General features: G+C 48.7%; 1 non-coding gene across 1 annotated transcript; it reads right to left on the bottom strand.

Moving 5' to 3' along the window:
• Positions 1-15076: 15076 nt before the first annotated feature.
• On the bottom strand, positions 15077-15149 carry Trnas-uga. Its single transcript has one exon. It is a non-coding gene; the product is annotated as a tRNA-Ser (tRNA).
• Positions 15150-20450: the final 5301 nt, after the last annotated feature.

The raw sequence follows: 20450 nt of genomic DNA, 5'->3' as shown, positions 1-20450 counted from the left end.
CGAAGCCATATGGGAGGCGCCAACTCAGAATCAACTGCAGTTGATTCTGAGTTCTTACAAGCTCTTAGCATGCTAAGAGCTTGTATTTGCGACGTGCGCGGTCGAAAGCGTCGCTGTGGTCGGCTTTCCGTAATTTCCCCAATACTAACTATGACGTCACAAAGTTTTTCTTATCGACAGAAATAAAAGTAGTGTAAGAACTTCAATTTTGACGGTGTTGGCAGTACTGGTTTTAGAGCGCAGTGATTTCAAGCTTGCACCTTGCGAATTACAAAAACCATCAAACTTGTTGTCCGCTAGGTAATGACGTCACAAGAGGGAACCATAAAAGGAGGATCGTAATCGAACGAGGATCGTAGTCCACTGGCGTAATCCACTGCGGCGATGGTTTCGATTGTGGTGGCTGGTGTTAGAAATTCATCGGGACTGGGCAGAGGCATGCCGTACACCATTTCAGTTGTGCTGCATCCAAGGTCACCTTTTAGTGAGGTGCGAATAATCCAACAGACAAGTGGCAGTGTTTCCGTCCTAGGCGGAGCTGGGCCACTGGTTTTCAAAAACCTATGAAATCGTTCCACCTTTCCGTTGGAGATGGGGTGATACGATGCGGTCTGAATGCTTTGTACCGCGGAGACGCGAGAGGTTCTAGAAAAGCATAGACTCACATTGTCTTCTTCGGTCCGTTGGGATGGTGCTCCGCATTCCGAAACGGCTAATCCACATGTTGACGAAGGCTCGAGCTACAGCTTCTGCTGTGATGGACTTGATGGACAGGGCCAGTGTGTGAAGCGGTCAACGCAGGTTAAAATATACCTGCAGTCGTCGGCTGGCCGCAGTGGTCCCACAATGTCCAGGTGAATATTGCTGAGGCGCTCGGGTGATGCAAACTTGCCGAGTGGTGGATTCGTGTGTCGATCCATTTTTGCGCGTTGGCATTGCACGCATGCGCGTGACCACGTGCAAACGTCGGCGTTGATTTTGGGCCAAATGAATCGAGTTGTGATCAGGTGTTGCGTGGTTGGAATTCTAGCTAGGGTGCGAAAGTGAGTGGAGTGCCTCAAAAATAGCTTTTCGGAAGTTCTTGGGAATGTATGGGCTGTCCTGTTGACATATCGCGGACCAATGTTGTTTTACATTCTGGAATATTTACATTTTGGAGTTTTTGTGACTTTGTTGTTTCCCGCAGACGTTGCAGCGTTGTGTCCGTGCTTTGCGTTGTCGCTATGGCTTCGTAGCTGACAACGTTCCGTTTTCGATGTACCCTCGCCTTTAGATGCACACGAGCGTCAAAATTAATGTCTAGAGAAGACAGCTTATTATGACACTTTCAGGACAACGAACAGCAGGCCTAAAGGTATCAAGGCAGAAGAATGCATTGGTATTCTCGGGGTGGTATGTGATCAGAGGAGCACCAGGGGTAAGGTGCTGAAACGAAAGTTCAGCACTATAAAGTGTCCGGCGACAACTCTTCTGTGTGGCTGAACAACGTCCATATTCCGGGATGTTAAGCACAAGGCAGAAGATGTTGGTGCAAATGAACAGATGAAGGTTGTTAGCTTTCCCGTTTTCAAACTTCCAGTCGACTGACAATAAAGGAAAGAATATATCGGAACAAAAAGAAGACACTAGAAAAATGATTGAGTAAGATTATCTGCTTACTCTCAAGACCCTGCGCATCTTTGACGAAGAGGTTTTCTTAAAGTATGTCATCAATCTATATCAGATTTTTAGAACGAGTCCACAGCCAATGTTTTGTGCTGGAATAATAGATGGGTAAAGAATTAACAAAAGAAAGAAACGCGTACCGTCATGCGAGATTTAGTTGCGAAATGGACCCAATACTGACCATCCTATCCCACAGCTGTACCCACTTGGAGTTAGCACTTGACTCAGTTTGCGGCGGGAATGTGTTAAAACTAGCTAATTAAAACTGATCAAGTGCAGGCGACGACAAAGGGGATGGCGGGTCTGTGCTCGCGCACGGAGGGCATGGGGCAACTTGTATACGGTACTCGTTACAAGTACACAAACTACCTTCATCGATTACTCCTAGGAGTAACGTTGCAATCATTTGATTACTTTCATTGGGACGTAACTCCAAGAGTAATCCGATTTCTTTTGGAAGTACTTGAATTACTTGTAAACGTTACTTTTCTTTTTCCATCTTTTTCCTTCTGGGCGCCCTTTGTTTGTACAAGTTTCCTACTAGGGAAGTACTTGAACCAAATCCTAAACATGACGAAGGTTTACCGAAATTGGTGGATTAGGAAGGTGAGAAGTTTATAGTTCGGTGAGATTCTAGTCGAATAGGGAGTTTTAGGGAACCGTTTTTGCACACCCGATACGCTATGATGGGCCTTCCGGTATACGAACTGCGCATATGTGAGTCGTCTGCGGTGGCGCATGCGCAGTTCGTACCGGAGGGTCCATCGTGCCGTATCCGATGTGCAAAACCGGTTCCCTAAAACTCCCTAATAACGGACAGTACGAAAGAACCGTTCTTAGTAAACCGGCAGAAAACTGTAGTTTTGAGAATCTGATGTAATCGGAAAAGTAACGGTTTCTATCTTCAAGTAACGCTGAATTCTTTTTTTTTTTTTCTCTGAAATAATAAAGTAATATATTGGAATACTTCTTTTTTTCGAGTAACGTACAAGATCTGGGAGGAAGTAACGGAGCCTTTGTTCAATAATCTCTCTAAAAATGAAGTACCTCTGGTCGACGTGTGCTTAGCACCGCCGCGTAAACGGTTCCGACGAACGGGTCTTTCGCCATGTGGGACAAAGTCAAAGTCGTAGTTTCAAAGGAATCGCCCGTACAGAGAAAACTCAGACGCTTCTCGGAACGAATTCTATATCTTTTCCAGCAACTGCGCGTCGCTCACATATTTCTCAATTCCGAGTTTTCAACTTATCTTCTTATCTGATTATTATTCCAAGACACCATCGAGTGCCCCCCCCCCCCCCCCCCCCCCTTTTTCTCGCTCACGCCTCCCACGCCCCGCAAAAATCAGGATCCGGAAAGACGAATAGCACCGTATCCGCGCTCTGGTCAAAAACGTCGGCACCCTGTTCCCCGAATTTCTGGAGGGCGCCGCCATTTTGGTGCTTACTGCAGATTTGGCGGTGTTAAAAGTTCTAAAATGCTACTTCCTGCGCTTTTGAGTATGTGATAGGAAACTCAGTTTTAATAGTGTGATAGGAAACGCACGCGGTTTGATTCACGCACGCGAGTGTAGGAACCAACCTTTAGTCAAAACCATGCGCTCCACCTCACAAAACACCTGCGGGGCTGGCGAAGGCACGAGCGCGAGCGTGTGGTTATGGGAAGCGCCTTCGCGAGCTCTCGTATACACAAAAAAAATTGGGTTGTGTGTGTGTTTATACAGCCTAGAACTTGGTCTGCCTCACAGGGGCGACGAGTCTCCCAGCTGTAGATGAGCAATTTAGCCAGTGCGGTACAGCCGCTAGCCTGGGGTCTTTAACGTGCACCACGCAGTAGTGATACACGACCGCACGCCGGGACGATGCTCATCCAGATCGAAACGGGCAGGGGTGGGGCTCGAACCCAGGATCCCTGTCGTATACACAAAGCATTCCGTTGAGAGGGCGTCCATGCCTTTGCGCGCACTGTATAGACATCGAACGCACGTGCGTAGGGAAGCCGCAGATCGGTCTGGGCTCGATGCCTCATCCCCAGCCCGAACTGTTTTGATAATGGATGATCGTCGTATGCGATTGTGTATCTATATACTGCGTGATGTGCTTTAAGGACCCCAGGTTAACTGGCATGCTGCAATGGCTTAATCTCTCATCTACAGCGGAGGCACGCTAATGCTTTTTGAGGCAGGCTGACAGCTTGCTATCTAAACATATATACCCCGTGAAAAAAAAAATTATTAGAAGTGAGCATCATGTAAGCTTTATGGACCCGACCGTTAGTAGCTGTTTTTGCGCATCACTGCGCAGTATTTCCAGGCCTCATCCAGTCGTTTTATTTGCCTATACTCCCAGTTGCCTCAGCTGTCGCGTATCTTCGCTCCTTCTTTTCCTCTCACTCTCAGGAAGAAATCAGCCTAAGCTCTGGCCTCTAAAGTTTGAGTGCGGGTCTACTCAGGAAAGTGTGCAGTGGACCCTTATCAAGACACCATCACACAATATTGGCGATCATTTCTTGTCCACAAAATGTCCAATGGGATCCGAGTCCTCACTGAACGCTGACGTCAGCGCTCGTGCCCAATCCGAGCTGAGCCGAGTTCACGCCGAGGGCTGACGCAGCCCTTGTGTCCAATACGTGAACATCCGAGCAATGGCGGACAGGCGTTGGCGCGGACTTTTGAAAAGTGTATATTTAGCGGAGATTCTCCCGCTAACTTTAGCGGGACAATTGTTACCTAACGTCACGTGACAGAGTGGCGTCACGTCCCACCGGGACGTAGCGTGACACCGTAATGATTTCCCCGCTAAATTTCCCGGGGAAATTGAGGTCACGTGACCTAACGTCATGCGATGATGTCAGGTCACACGACACCGCGTCGTATCGCCACGCCTGACCACGTCGTGTGAGCTCGGGTCACGTGACGTCAACTTCCGCGCTAAACCAGGCCGGGAAATTGGTCTCACGTGACACCGTGACGTCGTCGGGTGACATTCCGGCCTCATGCGGTCGGACAACACGAGCAAGAGAGGCCCTCGGAAGAGGGTTCTCACATCAGGGCAGAAACTGGGGGAGAGGAGGAGACAAGAGGGACGTCAGAGGACCGAGCTCTGGTTGGAAGGATTAGTGGGTAGACCCAAAGCTGGCTTTGTCTCTACTCGCCCTTCGAACGCGTCGGAACAGTGAGTAGAGAAAAAGTCAGCTAGCTTTGGGTCTAGCCACTAGTCATTCCAACCAGAGCTCGGGGTTGGGACGTTACTCCCGTCTCCTCTTCTCCCTCAGCTTCTGCCCGTATAGGTTTTCTAAACAAAGAAAGAAGGACACAATGAGAGAGAGGGCGAGGAAGAGAGGAAAGAGGGAGAAAGAGAGAAGCGAAAAGAGACCGAAAAGAAAGGAATAAAGAAAGAGGGGTGTACCGTGTAGGTACTGAGGAGAGATTCGAAGAATGCGTCCGATGTTTATTTGGCCAGCTTGCGGGCTTCAATATCTGGGTGAGGGTCTCGTTCTGGCGGCGGCTCTTTCTTGTATAGTACGGACCGCAAGCAAGCGTCGGCCGACGGTCGTATCTGTCGGGCTGTTGCTGCTGCTGCTGCCGCAGCTTCCGGGAAAAGAAAGAGACCCTCGCTTCCTCGAGGACTTCTCGGGAAGAAGTCCTCTCGGAAGAAAGTCCTCGCCTTTTTTTTTTTTCGCTATCTTCGTATCGAGACTGTTCTTTATCTTGTTTTCTCCTTTTTATCGCTACTATCATCGTTATTGCCGTTTCTCGGTATGAGGGAAGGAGATCCCATTCAACTTCGGGGCCGCGATACGGCGAGGAGATCGAACTACATAGGGGACGCTATGACCAGCTTGTTTTCCCCGGGGTTCCGTGTTCACCGGTACAAAGTCGTGCCCAATCTTTCCGCCGCGCTCGATCGAGAAAGACGAAGCAAAGAATCCAGCGCGCAAGCCTCTTCTCGGTAAACACAGAGAGCTCGAAGGGGAAAACAAGCTGAACGTAGCGCCCCCCATAGTTCGATCTCTTCGCCAAATACTTGTGAAACCCGTATTATATACACAGTATAGAGAGTATTCACTGGACGCCATATTTGTGGGTGCTGTTTAGAGCGCATGCTCAGAACGAGCTCACATCAATAGGCTGCTAAGACCGTCACTCTTGATGGTGAGGAATGCACGCTGCAAAAGAACTGTGGAAGCTCGCCATCAGCACGCGCTCAGCAGCCGCGCACACAGCTATGGCCGCCAGTGAATACCCCCTATAGACGCATTCACACTGCCCCATTTTCTTGCGTCAAGTTACGTTACGAAATCTTGCGTTGGAGTCACCGGGACCTTTTGTGCTTCATATAAAGCGAGGCTACCAGTTCGAGGAGAAAGCATGACACGCGACATTCGAGACATCAATGTTCCGGTGACTTATACGTAACGTAACTTAACGTAAGGAAATGGGGCAGTATGAATGAGCCTTTACTGAGTCACTTTCGGGTTTGTACCTGGGTTGATGTTAGCAGGGCTAACATGGTTAACGTCCTAAAGCTCCCCGTGACATCGCTAATGCAACGTACAAACGACGGCCTCTAGACACTGACTGAGGCGTGTCTCTTTCTTGCAAGACGGCGTCACTGTCCCATTGGTCATACAAAAATCGTTTGCAGACACATTCAAATCATGTATGAAGCAAACAAGCCTCGATCATGTTTGAGACGTGCCGCAGACACTTCTCTCATCATGTCTGCACACCGCTGTGTGACGAGCGAGCTGCGCGACTGGGCCTTCGGGGTGTCGAAAGAGTAATTGTGTCGGGGCGTCTGTTTAGGCAGCGAGAAGTTAGTGAGCGTCAGTGGGCGTCCGCTGTCTCCTCGGTAGATGCGAAATGTTTTTTTGTTGTTTTTCTTTTTGCCAGTGCAGTATACCGCTGCTCGCTTGGGAGTCTTTATACGTGCTTCACGCAGGGATTGCAACAGCAGACATCGGTGCGATACTCCACAGCAGTGGTTATCAAATAGGGCTCCGCGAACCCTTTGGGGTCCGCGAAGGCATTTTAGGGGTCCGTGAAGCCCTGCCTCATCAGTCAAGCCCGGCAATAAACGTTAATTGCCTCTTTCTTTTTTTATTGAGAAGAAACGTTTTGATTTTGGGGTGAGTTTTCTCGTGTATAGGTCAATGAAAGAAGTCTACTTCACACTAGCCCTTACTTGTATTCATTTAGTAAATTATTATAGTATAATTAATTTACCTATACCTTTCCCTTCCCCACACTACGAACGGGGTCCTCCATCTTCTCCGCCGACCCACAAAGGGTCCGCGAAACATCGAGGGTTGAGAGCGTTCTGCCGCGCAATTGATTTAGCTCCACACTCTCGGCCGCTGAACTCCCTGTCACCAACCGGAGACAAAGCAGTCCGCAACAAAAAAATAAAAAAAAAAATATAGAGAGAACGATCAATTGGTATGGCCCCTGTTTCGGAAGCTAATCTAACGTCGCGCTGGGATCGCTGTCACGAGGTTTCTAAAGATGCCGAATCGTAGCCAGTTGTTTTGCTCCTTCACAAGTCATTAACACTTTCAAACAAGCTAACATGGAACGAGGAAAGCATACTGTTCCAATTATGATACGCAAAATCGTTGCCACTTGCCTGCCTTTTTTTTTTTTTTTTTTTTAGGCGAAGGGACATGTTTTGCGTTAAAGATTTCTGTCGAGTCCAGTCGGGGAAACATACCCCATGACCTATGTCGCAGCGATGGACGAACCATCCATACCGCAAGCGTTTTTCTATCGTGAAGGCGGCCTGGGCAGCGATATCAGAATCTTAACCCTTTTCCGACGGGGCGCCGTCATCATGAGCTGCAAGCAAACCTGTCGAGTTTTTTTTCGGTGCGCCATCCCGCACCACCCGTGCCCCCGCCTGCCATGGGCGCCGCAAGTGGAAGTCGCCCAGTGCGCGATTGCCCGGGTGGCGCGCGGCTCAATGAAGGATTACGATAGCTATCCGGTGCGCGCAAAGGGCGCCCCCGTAGACCCAATGGAAGACGCTAACAGTCGAACACTGACGGAGCACTCGCGTACAAGACCTTGCGTTGCGTAAACACCGAGTTCTGAGGATTACTGGGGAAGAGATCCAACTGCTGCCCCTCGAGCGGCTAACTTTAGAACTACACCTATGGGGATAACAACAACAATGAGGAATTGGGCGCTCAGCTGACCTGTGCTTGAACACTCGTTCAACTGTGGCTCGTGCTGTCCCGTCGCCCGACAGGAGGAGCTCTTTGTAATTAAACTTAAGGTAGTTAAACTCAAGTTTAATTATCCATACCAACCTGCTCGTTCTGTCCTTAGCTCTTTTGTAGCCACTGCGTTAACAATCCATCATGCACCGTGCATCTGTCCGGCACCTGCTCAGCACAAAGGCCGAAGTGGGTCAAGCCGAACACCACCTGGAATATTCAAAGCTTCCGCATCGCCTCCCTCTCCTTTCATGAAACGACATCGCAGTGGCATCGCGCTAGCTCGGCTATTGGGCCCGAATCCAACCTTTGACGCGCTGATTGAACACGAGCCCCGGCCGAACACTGATGCAGCACTCGTGCCCAATAACAGGCCTCGATTGATTTGACTGCGATAACGGTCCGGAGGCCTTCTACTTGTCTAATGGTGGTGTTTGTCTATAGCTGGCATATGCTCTGACGACTGATCGCGGAAGATATATGACCTGTTGCGTCCTGCCAACGTTTGTTCGGCATTTCATGAAGCCTGCAGCATGGCCACGGAGCTCTATGCTGATTGGTTAACGAGAGTGGGAAGGGTCCAGAAGATCGCCAGCTTTATCAAATTATCAGCCCGATTAGCGGTAGCCAGTCTTAAGTAGTAACGCGTTACTAGTAACGCGTTACTGTAACTTCGTTACTTTTTTGGTAACTTGTAACTGTAACGAGTTACTTTTTAAAAATGTAACTTGTAACTCTAGTTCTATTACTTAGTTTTTTCTTAGGTAACGATGAAAGTAACGACGTTACTTTTGTCGTTACTTTTCAGTGTTTTATGAAAAAAATATCAATGAATGAGTGCAATTTAGCCATTCCTTTCACTTTCCAAATCGTCTATTCCGACATTTTGAGTGTAAAGTTGGCCTTGCACAAAGTTGTGAATACGTTCTTTCTTACGAGTCACGACCCGAATATAGCCACGTGTACATTTTATGAAAAATATCTAGTTATCTTTACGCACGAGCTTGTCCTTTGTGACTGAACACTTACATCTTAGTGTCTTGAAGCACTATCTATTGTGATTTTTCTTTTTCTGTGCAAACGCTTTTTAATCGGATGAATCAACCATGAAACAATACACGTGAAGGGCACTGCGCATGTCCCGTATTTTGATTAGCGCCACTACTCCGCACTGCGCATGTCTCGTATCTTGATTTGCGCCGCTACTCTGGCGTGGAAACGTTCAAACACTAACTTCAAGAAGCAACTGCTGCTAAGTTACAACGCAAAGTAAAAAGCGTACTTTTTAATTTTATGCAATAAACCGTCGTCAGGGGCGTTTTCTTGTTTCTTTTTCTATTTTTTGTGTTATAGGAAAGTGACTGAAAAGTAACTGTAACAAGTTACTCTTTTGTCCCAGTAACTGTAATGGTAACTTCGCTACTTTTTTCTGAAAGTAACTGTAACTGTAACGAACTACTTTATAAAAGCAACTTACCCAAGACTGGCGGTAGCATCGCTTCATTCTAGGAGCAGGTGAAACTCAGAGTATTGCTAAACCTTTATGATGCTAGAGCATGCCTAGCACTTTGCCATACTTTTTTTTTTCTCACTTTTTTTTACGTTATGCCTTGCTCCTCGCCTTATCGAAGAAGGTGACGTCAAGAATCAAGTTCCCGGGACTTGTGTTGGGTAAACATCGAGCTTTGGGAAAAACAAGCTGGACAGAGCGCCGCCTATGTTTCGATCTCCTCGCCATATAGAGGCGAAGGGACGAAGTTTCCGATAACTCTGTCTATACAAGTTGGGGCTGTAAGTTGACTGACAGTCAAAGTTTGCCCCGTCTGCCTGCTCATAGACAGGGGGAAGTTAGTTTATACCCTCGACGACTTTCTCGCGAATACCAACTTTGGACGCCCAAATATATCCCCCCTCCCCAGTCAAACTCGGAATCGCCCGGTTGCTGCCGCGAATTGATTGATGCACGGGTCGGCGACTTATTGCCCTCCGGCGCCCTGAAGTTTTCTCGGGAAGGGTGTTAGCGGAGCGACCGATGCTTCGATTGCCTGCCGCTTCCTAGAATCCGATTGGCGAAGAGGGTGCGCGGGAGAACCGGCAGACGCTCGGCGCGTTCCGTCATCACCCACGATGTCCTCGATCTGCGTTCTCCACGTTCAGCCCGAACCCGACAGTGCGGCGGAAGCTATGGGCTCGTTGGACGAGCCGTATACGCCGATCTTCCGCCACGGGATCACGCGCTCGTACCCACCGTTAGGTTCATATACTACTCAAGGGGAGAAGGTCTACCGCCTTTTAATCGCTGCGAAACGCCGGGGCCTACATCCCAGTGAGCATAGTCGCCACCTCTTGCAAGCTCTATACCTATAATAATCCGAACCCCGAGATACGGAGGAAATAAAATACAGGACAAGACGACTCACAGTCGTCTTGTCCGTTTTTTTGTGTCTCCGTGTCTCAAGTTTTAGATTATCTTGTTTTCTAACCGGCTGGCCTGCATACTTTCCCTTTTGCATGCATCCTATAGTTGTTTTCTATACTCGTTTTCACCCCTAGAAAAAAAAAAGTAAGTTTTGCGCATTTTTCGTGCGGCGCGCGAAGTAGCTCTTAAAAACTGACGACCAGTTCGCGCTTTCCACTTTTCCCCCGCTTCTTCCTCTCCTCCCTTCTACCCTGCCCACCGTCCTGTTTCCTCCTCCCCCAGAGTGTGGAGGATCTTCTGCCTTGCAGAATCTCGTGTCTGGTCGTCGGCCTTTAAAAGCTTTGGTTGTCGGAGGCACAAGCGATGCTTTTTGGTGTTTGATAGGTTTTACGTCTTCATAGGTTAACATACTTCATATCTAACATATATCTAACATATGTCTAATTTAACACACTCGAACAACTTCAACTTGCCGCGGCGAAACGAATGGACACGCCTAACCTTTCATCTGCTTTCTTTCTCCCCTTTTCTGTCCCTCTCTTTCTCGTTCTTGCTCTCGGGAGCACCGCGATGTCATCCGCGTTCTGCTCCAGTCTTACATCCCTTGATACCCACACGCTTATAGAGAACGGGGTCAGGTGATCAAAGGGAACCAGTTTTGATTGGTCCGCGCCGAGCGCGTAGCTGCTGCAGCGCCATCAGCTTGGGTGCGAAGGGGGTAAGCGAACTGCCAACCGAGACCTCTTTCGGGAATCGGTCACGCAGACGGTTTCCCGGTAAACTACTTATGCTCAATTTTCACCTCGCGATGGACCGCGGCGGAGATATGGCTACGAGCAACGTCGGCCAATCTGGCCCTGCGAGCGCGTTCACGGGGCTACGCGCCCTGCACGAGTCGGTGCGCGCTTCTCATGGGTCACGTGACGCTCGGACGGCATTGGATTGGCTGGGACGGCTCGTGGCGTTCGCTGCGGTGCATCGTATGTAAGGTTAACCTCTCCCCCTCGCGTGTTGATCTTGGCGCTGCTTATCATCGCGGTCGCGCTCTTTTCGCCGAGGGCTTTATCCACAACGACGCGTTCTCTCGGAAGTGATTTCGACGGACTGTTATTGATTTTCTCGGAGGATGCTTGGAGATTTCCAAGTTGTTTATCGAAGCGAGTCAGCGGGGTGCTGCGTCGTGCGGCCACTTGGAGTTTGTGTTTCGTTTCGCGAATTGCCGATGTGTGTGTGTGTCTGTGTGTACGTGTGCGTGTGTACGTGTGTGCGTGTGCGTATGTGTGTGCGTGTGTGCGTCTGTGTGTGTACGTGTGCGTGTGTGCGTATGTGTGTGTGTGTCTGTGTGTGTGTGTGTACGTGTGCGTGTGTGTGTGTGTGCGCGCGTGTGTGTGTGTGTGTGTGTGTGTGTGTGTGTGTGTGTGTGTGTGTGTGTGTGTGTGTGTGTGTGTGTGTGTGTGTGTGTGTGTGTGTGTGTGTGTGTGTGTGTGTGTGTACTGATGTACGGGGTGTTTAGGGGAAAAGCGACCCGCGTTTTTGGCAGCGTACGAAGACGGCAAACACGACGACGACCTCAGATTCCGCTCGAATGTGAAAGGACGACGCGGAGAGATCAGCGTGTGAGAAATTTGGGAGTCGTCGTTACTACGTTCGGACTTTATAAATATTTTTACAGCGGAGCTGTTAAGGGCTAGTTTCCCCAGGACCGTGTTCCTGCGCAAAGAAATGTCGACACAACACTCTGGTTGCCGCCGCCGCTCATAGATGGCGGTAGCTGTCCAGAGTGTTGTGTTTGCCGGTTGTCTGGTTGCGCCGTCGTTCATAGATAGCGGCAACCTTTCCAGCCTTCCCACTCTGGCTTGCCGACTTGCGGCCGGCCATTACTTTATTCCCACCATAGTACCAGCTTCACTTGTCTTCCTTCTTCACCAAAACAATTGCGTTGAAAAACAACGGGTCAGGAGGGCTGCAGGCAGGTCAGCGTTACGCGGGAACTTAGAGCGTGCCTATGTTCACGAGTTGCCGAAGTGTGTGTGTGTGTGCGCGCGTGTGTGTGTGTGTGTTTGTGTGTGTGCGTGTGTGTGTGTGTGTTTGTGTGAACGAGGTTGAGGGGCTTAGAGCGATGAACTCCCGTTCACCAGGCAGAAGTGACCTCTTCCGCCAGGTTATACAATTTTGACCGCTAGACCCGTGACCGTACCAAACCATGAGGCTTGTACGCAAAACTGAGCCGAGATTTGTATTGCGATCGCTGTAAATAACATAATAAACTATTTCTTTAATACTGTTAGCCTCAGAGCTATCAGTGTCTAGCTCCAATAAAAATCCCTGCCGCTCTCATCAGCTCGTGCCGCGCTCTCATTGGCCGCGGAGCGATAGTACGATGTTTGTTACTCGCCATACCCTAACTTTCTTAAGCTGTCAACAGTAATATGCATTGCTCGCAGTGTTGGGTAAAGTACATCGAATAACCAAGTGTTAAACAGGGCGTAGACATATAGGCCGTGTTCCAAAACTTGGAGGACGCTTAAGAGAGCATAGTACCTCCAAACGCCGTAGAGAATACATGAAGATTTTTGACGTTTTCAAAACAATTGCTATGTGAAAACCGCTCTTTGTATTTGCTTGCAACTTTTACGATAAAGACATTAATACTTAATTGGTGCATTGGTGCAAATCATATCTCTCAGTATTTAGTACATATATTTTTTTAATAGTAAAATCGACTGAAAACGGTTGTCTTGACACTTTTCGGTTCAACGACGTTTTACGTAATCTAATAATTAAAAAAAAAAACATTTCTGTTCCCACCAATGGCTCTAAAATCCACAAATCTGGAACAGAGAGATTTGAAATGATTCGTCATGCTTACGGCGAAAAAGCTGTCAGCCGTGCGAGGCGCGCTCGCGCTTAGGGAATGAATAAACGGGGGTCGAGGAAGGACGCCGGCTTCGTCTTCAAGACAGGTTACAGATGAAGCCATCCAATGCGCAGCCTATCTTTGGTTCCTCGCCCGTGCGAGTCGGTAAGCGGTGAAGACTGTTTGGGGTCTTGAACTCTTCGTAAAGCTATACTCTGTTTACGAGAAAAAAAAAAACTTTTAATCACCGCAGAAGAACCAAAAAATGTAAAAAAGAAGTCCCACATAGGAACATCATGCGTACACGTTGATGGAAACAACGTCCCCGATAGAGGACTCTGCGTTTGCCTTCCGTACAGTACGTCTATCTTGTTTTCAAGACGGACGCGTCGTGCCGGGAGGGTGAAACTAGCTCCATTTATTTCCACCTAAAAAAAAAAAGAGCGGGAAAAAGAGATGAGAGGTTTATAGTACAAACAAACACACGAGTTGTTGGCTCAGCGCAAGCAAGATCCCACAGCTCCAGGTGATTACGTCATCGCCGCGCAATTAATCTCCCCAGAAGGTGGAAGCTGCTGACAGGGGCGCTGTCGTCGCCAACGCTGTTTGATGGCGTCGCGCTATATATGGATGTTGACTGGAGTCGGCGCTCAGTTTGTGAAGAACCGACGTAATGAGCATGCGCTGTACATTCATTAGGTTTAGGATTTTTTTTTTCCGCTTTTTTTGTTTACCGTGGTATGCAGAAATTGGTCCGAGTCACACTGGTCATCACTCTTCTTGTAGTACTCAGGATTTCCGTCTGTGTTGACGGAGGCGCTGCCGTCGCCTGCGATATTTGATAGATCAAGGCACTGCGCGTGCTTAGGAACCAGGTTCGCGTGGAGACTCTGCGCATGCGCCCTGCCGAAAGCAGCACCACCGCAGCAGCGTGACGTCAGGGCCGCGTTACATGACCAGCATCATAAAAACAAGGTACATATAAAAAGAATTCGCGTTAAATATTTGTTTATACGTCGTCAAGGCTTCTAGTGTGTTTTAACTCAGCAGCACTGCCGCGAGAGTATGTGCTTCCTTGTCGCGTCTCCTTCGCACGCGCTCTCCTACAAAAAAGACCCCGAACAAAGCGACCGGGTCGCTCTAAAGCCCCTTATTGTGTTCGCGTTTGTCTTGCAAGTAGCGCCGAATGGGCCAGTGCACGAGGCCCGTGTCTCGACAGGCCCATTTGGAAGCAAATGGCGGTGCAGCACTGAGAGGTGCGGCCCTTGCAAGCGTATATGGCGGCGGAGCAATCGCTTGTGGCACGTGTCTCGAGCGTTTCTACAACAATGGTTGGCGGTAGTTGTAAACGTAATTTTTGTTGAGGGACGTTCGCGCAAGTAGCTTTGATAGCGTTAGAGCGCCGTGGAAGGTGCTCTAACGCTGCTAGCTTTCAAGGGGGCGGTGCAACCGTTTTTCCACCTTCAATAAATACAGCTTAGAAGTATTCCTTGACATTTATGACCTATGAAACCCACGCTGCTTTTTGTTTCTATTACACAAAATTGTAGTCGTAAAAAAACAAAAACAAATGAAAGGCGTTTACAACTTTCTGTAATGCCGAATTAGAGCGCAGCTCTTGAGGAGGAGGAGGGGAGGGTATGCCCCTCCTCCTGCTCCTCTCTTGAGGTATTTCGATTTTGCGATATACCGTGCTAAACAATCTGAGAAAGAAATATATATATATATATATATATATATATATATATATATATATATATATATATATATATATATATATATATACAACACGGGCACTTCACGTCATCGTACGTGGTCTCCGAGGGGGATATAAACGAATATGTGCAGATGAATGAACCGTACTTAATCCAATGAATTAAAGAATCCAAGTTTTCAGGAACCCGCCGAAAGCCAAAAAATGGCGGAGCCAGGATTTGAACTCTGGGCCTCCCAATGTCAGGTCGGGTGTGCTAACCACTACACCACTCCACCTTCCGCCATTTTTTGGCTTTCGGCGGGTTCCTGAAAACTTGGATTCTTTAATTCATTGGATTAAGTACGGTTCATTCATCTGCACATATTCGTTTATATCCCCCTCGGAGACCACGTACGATGACGTGAAGTGCCCGTGTTGTATATTCAATAACGTGGCTCTTGATTCTCGCAGATGATGATGATACCGTGTCTCTAAAAGCTCATAAACAAAGAATACTACATGTACACGGGGCGAGACAAACAGTGGGAGGATTTCTGGAGCACAAACGAGCACGTACCACGTGACACTAAGCGTCGTACCGCGTTCCACGCGGCGGCGTGTGTTTCCAGAACACCTCCGATTGGACACATTTCGTTTCTTGTGCATTAATAAGACAGGTAGGAAACGCCAGAAAGCTAAGGTGGAGTGGTGTAGTGGTTAGCACACCCGACCGGACATTGGGAGGCCCAGAGTTCAAATCCTGGCTCCGCCATTTTTTGGCTTTCGGCGGGTTCCTGAAAACTTGGATTCTTTAATTCATTGGATTAAGTACGGTTCATTCATCTGCACATATTCGTTTATATCCCCCTCGGAGACCACGTACGATGACGTGAAGTGCCCGTGTTGTATATTCAATAACGTGGCTCTTGATTCTCGCAGATGATGATGATACCGTGTCTCTAAAAGCTCATAAACAAAGAATACTACATGTACACGGGGCGAGACAAACAGTGGGAGGATTTCTGGAGCACAAACGAGCACGTACCACGTGACACTAAGCGTCTTACCGCGTTCCACGCGGCGGCGTGTGTTTCCAGAACACCTCCGATTGGACACATTTCGTTTCTTGTGCATTAATAAGACAGGTAGGAAACGCCAGAAAGCTAAGGTGGAGTGGTGTAGTGGTTAGCACACCCGACCGGACATTGGGAGGCCCAGAGTTCAAATCCTGGCTCCGCCATTTTTTGGCTTTCGGCGGGTTCCTGAAAACTTGGATTCTTTAATTCATTGGATTAAGTACGGTTCATTCATCTGCACATATTCGTTTATATCCCCCTCGGAGACCACGTACGATGACGTGAAGTGCCCGTGTTGTATATTCAATAACGTGGCTCTTGATTCTCGCAGATGATGATGATACCGTGTCTCTAAAAGCTCATAAACAAAGAATACTACATGTACACGGGGCGAGACAAACAGTGGGAGGATTTCTGGAGCACAAACGAGCACGTACCACGTGACACTAAGCGTCGTACCGCGTTCCACGCGGCGGCGTGTGTTTCCAGAACACCTCCGATTGGACACATTTCGTTTCTTGTGCATTAATAAGACAGGTAGGAAACGCCAGAAAGCTAAGGTGGAGTGGTGTAGTGGTTAGCACACCCGACCGGACATTGGGAGGCCCAGAGTTCAAATCCTGGCTCCGCCATTTTTTGGCTTTCGGCGGGTTCCTGAAAACTTGGATTCTTTAATTCATTGGATTAAGTACGGTTCATTCATCTGCACATATTCGTTTATATATATATATATATATACAACGGGCATGGTGGCGGGAGGCCGAAGGCGTGGATATATAACTGAGAAGAAAAAACCTTTAGTGAAAACAGCAACAACGGCCGGAGTCCGGCATTCGTCTTCCTGACTAAGGCCGGAATCCGGCCGAAACGTAGAAGATTAAACCGTCCGTTGTTACTGTTTTCACTAAAGGTTATATATATATATATATATATATATACTGTAAACGAGTAAATTTTCGCGAGTACCTAATTTTCGCGATTTTCGCGAATCGCCTACAAAACGCGCAATATACGACCCGCGAACTATTCGGGCAATGTGTGAACGCTACGGAAGCTACACTCGATTCGCAAAAATTAGAACCCGCGAATAATTTCAAATTTTCAGCTTTGGCCCGATTCGCGAAAATTTGAGCCCGCGAAAACTAAGTCGTTTACAGTATATATATATATATATAACGCGCCGCCCTTTATTTTGGCTTTAGGCCAGCTCGTAAAACTTTGATTCTTTGATTTATTGCATTAGGTACGGTTCATTCATCTGCATATGTTCGTTTCTCTCTCTCTCTCTATCTCTCTCTCTATATCTATCTATCTATATATTGTTTTTTTTATGGTATTCTCGCTCACCGCTTTTCCGGAGAAAGGAAATGTGGTTCCCACATCTGGAAGCTCCACTCTGTCTAAGCTCCGCCGGTGCCAGGAAACAGGACGGCAGGATCAAGGCGGGAAAACGAGACAGCGTTAAAGTCAACACTTTGGCGAAGCGCGTGATACTCTCGATGATATCCTACTTGCTGTTGGCTCTGTAGAAGACTGCTCGGCGTTTTCGATTTCCTGAGCATTAGTCTTGAGCATGCTCCCCCGAGATGGCACAGCAGAACAGCGAGTGCACGGGACCAATAGAATCTTCTCCTGTATGACTGGTATGAAGTTCTTCCTTGTCTTGCACGAAATATTTGGTGAGTGCCGTAGGTGAGAGGTACAGAGCTACCAGGAGCAAGCCGTTGACGACCTTGGCGGCACACAATTTACCAACTTCGTCTGACGTGCCACCGAGATCGATGGGAACAGCACAGACCCGTACCCATTTAGAGGGCCACTTGGATAACGAGCACACTACGTTTTCATACGTGCCTCTCTGTGATTTATGAATGGAGATATCTTTTGCCTGCACAACGGGTAGCTGGCATCTCCCCTCCTCCTACTCCTGTCCTCCCTCCTCCATCATCACGATGATGATGGAGGAGGAGGAGGGACGTCATCATGGGAAAAGTCCCACCATGCAACGAGCGGGTCACCAGCGGCACCCGCGCAATGCATCATGGGACGTTACCCAAAATGCAACGCGCGGTTACGTGTGACGTCGATCGTGACCCTCGTGACGTCAAATGTGACGGGACGTGTGACGTCATTATGGGAAACGTCCCGCAATGCAACGCGCGGGTCACCAGTGAGACCCGCGCGTTGCATTATGGGACGTTTCCCATAATGCAACGCGCGGTTACGCCGACGGCGACGGCGACGCCGCTCAAGCCGGAAACTGGCGCCTAAGAGCTGCGCTCTAAAATCGGAGGAAAACGAACACTTTTTAACCCCTCAACTCGCAGCCAGGAAGAGCGGCCACGTGATCTGGAGCCGACTATGTGCCGCCAATGGTTTTTAACATAGCCACGCTCTGGCGTTGGCAGAGCCCAGGGCGCGCGTTGAGTTCCACGCATGGTTAAGGTTCGGCTATTCCTCTCATACCAGCGATTGAGCCGCTACCCGAAAGCATGTCGAGGCATTGACTGTCACGGGCCAATATCGAGTGGCTAAGCAGACTTCGTGTCCAGTGTATGAGCACCATTTAAATATCGTCACAGCGGGGATCGCAAAGCTTCATGACGCACTCCTGCGGATCGCATTGTTGGCATTGTCCCCACAGCTCCGTCAAGTTTTGCGAAGTACGGACTGAAAGAAAAGGTCCGGTTTATCCTTGGAATTCCACCGCAACGAAGACGCTTACGGTGAGTGGCGTTGCGTTCGAGTAATCTTGGGTCCCACTAGTGCCATTAAACTGGTGTAAAGTGAGAAATGTAGGGTCATGCAAAGTGTTTCTGCCCGTTTCTTTTTTTATTTGCATCGCGTTCGCTCTAACTAGTGTGTGGTGCTCTAGCAAAACAATAAAAATGTAATGAAGAAGAAATCTGAAGCGAACTCTATACAACATTCCAATAGAGAGTTTTCGTAGATTGGTTTGGCAGTCCCGCAACGCTCTCCGCAACGCAGTATACAATACCCGGAACTCTACAATCAAGGCCATGGGCACGCAGACGCAGTAGTGGCTTCTTTGTCGCGGAGGGCTTAGCGGAGTTCGAAACGCGGTCTACGAAAACTCCCCCGCTAAGCCCTCCGCAACGAAGAAGCCGCTACTGCGCCTGCGTGCCCATGGCCTTGACTGTAGACTTCCTGGTATCGTAGCGTGTTGCGGGGAGCCGTTGCAAGACTGCCAAAATAATCTACGAAAACTTGGTATTTACAAGTCCTCAGCCCAGCACGCGCATGTTTTTCGCTTCGGAAAACGAGCAAATTACGCGCCATACACACGAACACTAAAAATGGAAATGGCCAAGAGCATAGCCTCCTCTATTGGCGACGTGAGCTATCGAAAGCGTCGCTGTGATCGGCCTTCCACGATAGGCCAAATGCTGACTATGACGTCAGCAAAGGATCTCCCATCGGCGGAAATAAGAGTAAGGTAAAGATTTCAGTTTTGACGGTGTTGGCAGCGTTGGTTAGAGAGTGCCATGCTTTCAAGCTTCCACCATGCTCTTTACAAACACCATCAAACTTGTTATTGACAAGGTAATGACGTCATGAGAGGTAACCATAGGAGGGCGCCACCAAAACATCTCGCCGCCAATTAGCGGCGAGATGTTTTGGTGGCGCCCTCCTATGGTTCCCCCTTGTGACGTCATTACCTCTCGAACAACAAGTTCGATGGTGTTTGTAATGAGCATGGTGGAAGCTTGAATCATTGCACTCTCAAAGGAACACTGCCAACACCGTCAAAATTAAAGTTCTTTCATTCCTCTTATTTCGTCAATAATAAATCCCCTTTCCTACGTCATAGTCAGCGTTCGGCCAATCGTGGAAGGCCGACCACAGCGACGCTTTCGGTCACGCACGGGGCTAATACTGACAAAGCCTGGCAGATCGCCACGAGAAGCGACCGCCGAAATTGAAGAGGTAGAGCGGAAAACAACGGATAAAAGGAGAACCATGTGACGGGCGCCCCGCTGCGGCGAGACGCCGAAACACCCTTCTCCCGAGCGATGGAATGTCCGCTCGTGCTCCTCGCGCTACCACTTCTTTTCTCGTCGGGTTTGAAAACCATGTTTCGGGTCCTCGCCGCTGCAAAAGCTGTGCGCTGACCTTCAGGTTCCCCGAGAAATGCTCTGCGTCACCAGACCCTCACGCTCTAAATCTGCGACCGGGAACTCTATGGCTCTGTCGTCGAACTGCCACGCTTTGCTAGTATAAAGGAGGCTATGCCAGGGTCCTTTTTTACTGCGACAACTGTCGGTGGCCCGTTCCCCGCTTTTGTAACGGCGTGAGCGTAAACGCAGGCAGGTTCCCCGCTAAATTTAGCGAAAAAATTGACGCCACGTGACCTATGCATCAATTTAGTTTCCCCGCTAAATTTGACTAGAAAACTGATGTCACGTTACTTGACGTCACAGACAAATTTAGTCTCCTTGCTAGCAGAAAAGATGACGTCACGTGACATATGCTTCAATTCCGTTTTCCCGCTAAATTTAG

Source organism: Ixodes scapularis, unplaced genomic scaffold, assembly GCF_016920785.2.
Source record: "Ixodes scapularis isolate PalLabHiFi unplaced genomic scaffold, ASM1692078v2 PGA_scaffold6__148_contigs__length_123643588, whole genome shotgun sequence".
NCBI lineage: Eukaryota > Metazoa > Arthropoda > Arachnida > Ixodida > Ixodidae > Ixodes > Ixodes scapularis.
This window is presented reverse-complemented; position numbering and strand designations above follow the sequence as displayed.